The sequence below is a fragment of the Cyclopterus lumpus genome, chromosome 25 (assembly GCF_009769545.1).
Source record: "Cyclopterus lumpus isolate fCycLum1 chromosome 25, fCycLum1.pri, whole genome shotgun sequence".
In the NCBI taxonomy this organism is placed as follows: Eukaryota; Metazoa; Chordata; class Actinopteri; order Perciformes; family Cyclopteridae; genus Cyclopterus; species Cyclopterus lumpus.
In genome coordinates, this window is record NC_046990.1 from 11,897,084 (window position 1) to 11,902,503 (window position 5,420).

The window sequence follows — 5,420 nt, forward strand, 5'->3', positions numbered from 1 at the left end:
CCTGAGGCCTGAGGCCCTCGCGGTCCGCACGGTGCGTCAACACATACTCATCTTCCAGAACAGCAGCCTCTGCCGCTGTCTTGACTTTACGTTCACTTAGATATGTAGCGATGTGACGAGGAACGGAATCTTTAAACCGTTCCAAAACTATCAAATCATACAAAGCATCAAACGAATGAACCCCCAGCGAGGTACACCGACGGGTGCAGTGAGTGGTTAACTCCATACGCCCCCCAGACTCCTCCCAAGACCTAAACCTCTGGCGGTTTGCCTCAGGCACCAACTCACAGGCTCTTAACACTGCAGCTTTGACCGACACGTACATTCTGCTACCGGCTACATCGCTTGCTTGCATTGTAAGAGCATCGTACGCTCAGCATCCAACCAGCCTCTACTCTCTGCTACCCGCTCACAAAGCAAGAAGACAGGATCTGGGTCTTCTTCACAAAACGGACGAACCAACCACAGATGAACGGCAACATCAAAATCCCGTGAAGGCCCATGACCTCAACCTGCGCTCTTCTAGTTCAAGTCTTTTAATTTCAACCTGCAACAACAACTCTTTGCGCTCGTCAAAGGTTCCACGAACTCCTCCGATGGAGCTCTCACAAAGTCCTCAACACTAGCCATCACAACCCAGAGGATTACTTCTTACTCGCCTGAACACCCAAAATAAGTTTTATTGTCTTCTCTAACCCGACAGCCACAGATCAACCGTCCCATAAACAGCCAAACATCCCGTCCCTCTAACTGCCTAACGAGAGACTAGCTAAACTCCCCCTAGTCTCCAGGTGCTACTTCTGGTGGGTATTTATGCACTTAAGCCTGAAGGCTCAGTAAAGCCAGAATATACTGGCAACCCACCTGCAGCCTCGGATGTGCCCCCGAGACAATTGCTCCAACCATCTTTGGCACCACACTACAAAAAAAAAAACCATGAACTCCAATGGAATCCACTCTTCAGCAGAAAAACAGCAGCTAACACAGGGCTCGTTATCCCCACACGGAGAAACCAGTCAACTTGAATTATATGAGTTACCTCAAATGTCTCCCACACGACCGGATTGCAAAACCCATCAACACACAAGGCGCTGCAACCTTAACTGCTACAGCTGACCTGTAATGACCTCTAACGGCCCACTGGATCAACAAAGAATGGACCCCCATAGGTCACGACCCGGCAGCAACACACAGGGAGCCCAACGAGGGCCGGCTAACAGAAGCTATTGATTAACAACACCAGTCAAATCAATGCAAAGTGGAGGTATCAGTTATCAGTAGTGCAGTGCATGTGTGGGTGTGCATGTGTGGGTGTGCATGTGTGGGTGTGTGGCAGTGCATGTGTGTGTGTGGGTGTGGGTGTGTGGGGGTGGGGGTGTGTGTGTGGGGGTGGGTGTGTGTGTGGGTGTGTGGGGGTGTGTGTGTGGGGGTGTGTGTGTGTGTGTGTGTGTGTGTGTGTGTGTGTGTGTGGCAGTGCAATACAAACCAAAAGGCAGCAGTGGTGTCCTTGTCAGTGACACATGGAGGTCCTCCCCCAGCGACCGCGAGCCCCATGCAGAGGGCCTTCTTATGGCCACTCCGGCTCAGGTGTGGCTCATCCTGGCTGACGACACGCCGATCAGCACCTGAAACAGAGAACTGAACAGTGACACCTAGAGCATGGGAGGTCACACTTCCTTAGACATACAATATTACATAATTACTTATACTTATACTCATACTATACTATGATTTATTTAGACATAAAATATAAAATAATTACTTTGTTCGACATACTATACTATGATTTATTTAGACATAAAATATAAAATAATTACTTTTTTCGACATACTATACTATGATTTATTTATACATACAATAATATAACATAATTACTTTTTTCGACATACTATACTATGATTTATTTAGACATACAATAATATAACATTATTGCCCCCCCTCCTCTCTACCTCCTTCTGTTTCATGGAGTTCCATTCATACATTGTCATATTCACGTAATGTGTTTATGTAACTCTGTAACTCTGTTCATCTGGTCACATGACATCTATTCATCTGTCCATCCGGGGAGAGGGATCCTCCTCTGTTGCTCTCCTGAAGGTTTCTTCCCTTTTTTCCCTGTCAGAGGTTATTTTTGGGGAGTTTTTCCTGATCCGATGTGAGGTCAAAGGTCAGGGATGTCGTATGTGTACAGATTGTAAAGCCCTCTGAGGGGAGGTTGTTATTTGTGATATTGGGCTATACAAAATAAACTGAATTGAATTTGAATTGAATAATTACTTTTTTCGACATACTATACTATGATTTATTTAGAAATACAATATTATAACAATTACTTTTTACGACATACTATATTATGATTTATTTATACATACAATAATATAACAATTACTTTTTACGACATACTATACTATGATTTATTTAGACATACAATATTATAACATAATTACTTTTTTCGACATACTATACTATGATTTATTTAGACATAAAATATAAAATAATTACTTTTTACGACATACTATACTATGATTTGATTAGACATACAATATTATAACATAATTACTTTTTTCGACATACTATACTATGATTTATTTAGACATAAAATAATATAACATAATTATTTTTTTCGACATACTATACTATGATTTATTTAGACATACAATAATATAACAATTACTTTTTTCGACATACTATACTATGATCTATTTAGACATACAATATTATAACAAAATTACTTTTTTCGACATACTATATTATGATTTATTTATACATACAATAATATAACAATTACTTTTTACGACATACTATACTATGATTTATTTAGACATACAATATTATAACATAATTACTTTTTTCGACATACTATACTATGATTTATTTAGACATACAATATTATAACATAATTACTTTTTTACGACATACTATACTATGATTTATTTAGACATACAATATTATAACATAATTACTTTTTTCGACATACTATATTATGATTTATTTAGACATACAATAATATAACATAATTACTTTTTACGACATACTATACTATGATTTATTTAGACATACAATAATATAACATAATTACTTTTTACGACATACTATACTATGATTTATTTAGACATACAATAATATAACATAATTACTTTTTTCGACATACAATACTATGATTTATTTAGACATACAATATTATAACATAATTACTTTTTTATGACATACTATACTATGATTTATTTAGACATAAAATATAAAATAATTACTTTTTACGACATACTATACTATGATTTATTTAGACATACAATATTATAACATAATTACTTTTTTCGACATACTATACTATGATTTATTTAGACATAAAATAATATAACATAATTATTTTTTTCGACATACTATACTATGATTTATTTAGACATACAATATTATAACATAATTACTTTTTTCGACATACTATACTATGATTTATTTAGACATAAAATAATATAACATAATTATTTTTTTCGACATACTATACTATGATTTATTTAGACATACAATAATATAACAATTACTTTTTACGACATACTATACTATGATCTATTTAGACATACAATATTATAACATAATTACTTTTTTCGACATACTATACTATGATTTATTTAGACATACAATATTATAACAAAATTACTTTTTTCGACATACTATACTATGATTTATTTATACATACAATAATATAACATAATTACTTTTTACGACATACTATACTATGATTTATTTAGACATACAATAATATAACATAATTATTTTTTTCGACATACTATACTATGATTTATTTAGACATACAATAATATAACAATTACTTTTTTCGACATACTATACTATGATCTATTTAGACATACAATATTATAACATATTTACTTTTTTATGACATACTATACTATGATTTATTTAGACATACAATATTATAACATAATTACTTTTTTATGACATACTATACTATGATTTATTTAGACATACAATATTATAACATAATTACTTTTTACGACATACTATACTATGATTTATTTAGACATAAAATATAAAATAATTACTTTTTACGACATACTATACTATGATTTATTTATACATACAATAATATAAAATAATTACTTTTTTCGACATACTATACTATGATTTATTTAGACATACAATAATATAACATAATTACTTTTTTCGACATACTATACTATGATTTATTTAGACATAAAATAATTACTTTTTTCGACATACTATACTATGATTTATTTAGACATAAAATATAAAATAATTACTTTTTTCGACATACTATACTATGATTTATTTATACATACAATATTATAACATAATTACTTTTTTCGACATACTATACTATGATTTATTTAGACATACAATATTATAACATAATTACTTTTTACGACATACTATACTATGATTTATTTAGACATACAATATTATAACAATTACATTTTTCGACTTACTATACTATGATTTATTTAGACATACAATATAAAATAATTACTTTTTTCGACATACTATACTATGATTTATTTATACATACAATAATATAACATAATTACTTGTTACGACATACTATACTATGATTTATTTAGACATACAATATTATAACAATTACATTTTTCGACTTACTATACTATGATTTATTTAGACATACAATATTATAACATAATTACTTTTTACGACATACTATACTATGATTTATTTAGACATAAAATAATATAACATAATTACTTTTTTCGACATACTATACTATGATTTATTTAGACATACAATAATATAACATAATTACTTTTTACGACATACTATACTATGATTTATTTAGAAATAAAATATAACATAATTACTTTTTACGACATACTATACTATGATTTATTTATACATACAATATTATAACATAATTACTTTTTACGACATACTATACTATGATTTATTTAGACATACAATAATATAACATAATTACTTTTTACGACATACTATACCATGATTTATTTAGACATACAATAATATAACATAATTATTTTTTTCGACATACTATACTATGATTTATTTAGACATACAATAATATAACAATTACTTTTTTCGACATACTATACTATGATCTATTTAGACATACAATATTATAACATAATTACTTTTTTATGACATACTATACTATGATTTATTTAGACATACAATATTATAACATAATTACTTTTTTATGACATACTATACTATGATTTATTTAGACATACAATATTATAACATAATTACTTTTTACGACATACTATACTATGATTTATTTATACATACAATAATATAACATAATTACTTTTTACGACATACTATACTATGATTTATTTATACATAAAATATTATAACATAATTACTTTTTTCGACATACTATACTATGATTTATTTAGACATACAATATAAAATAA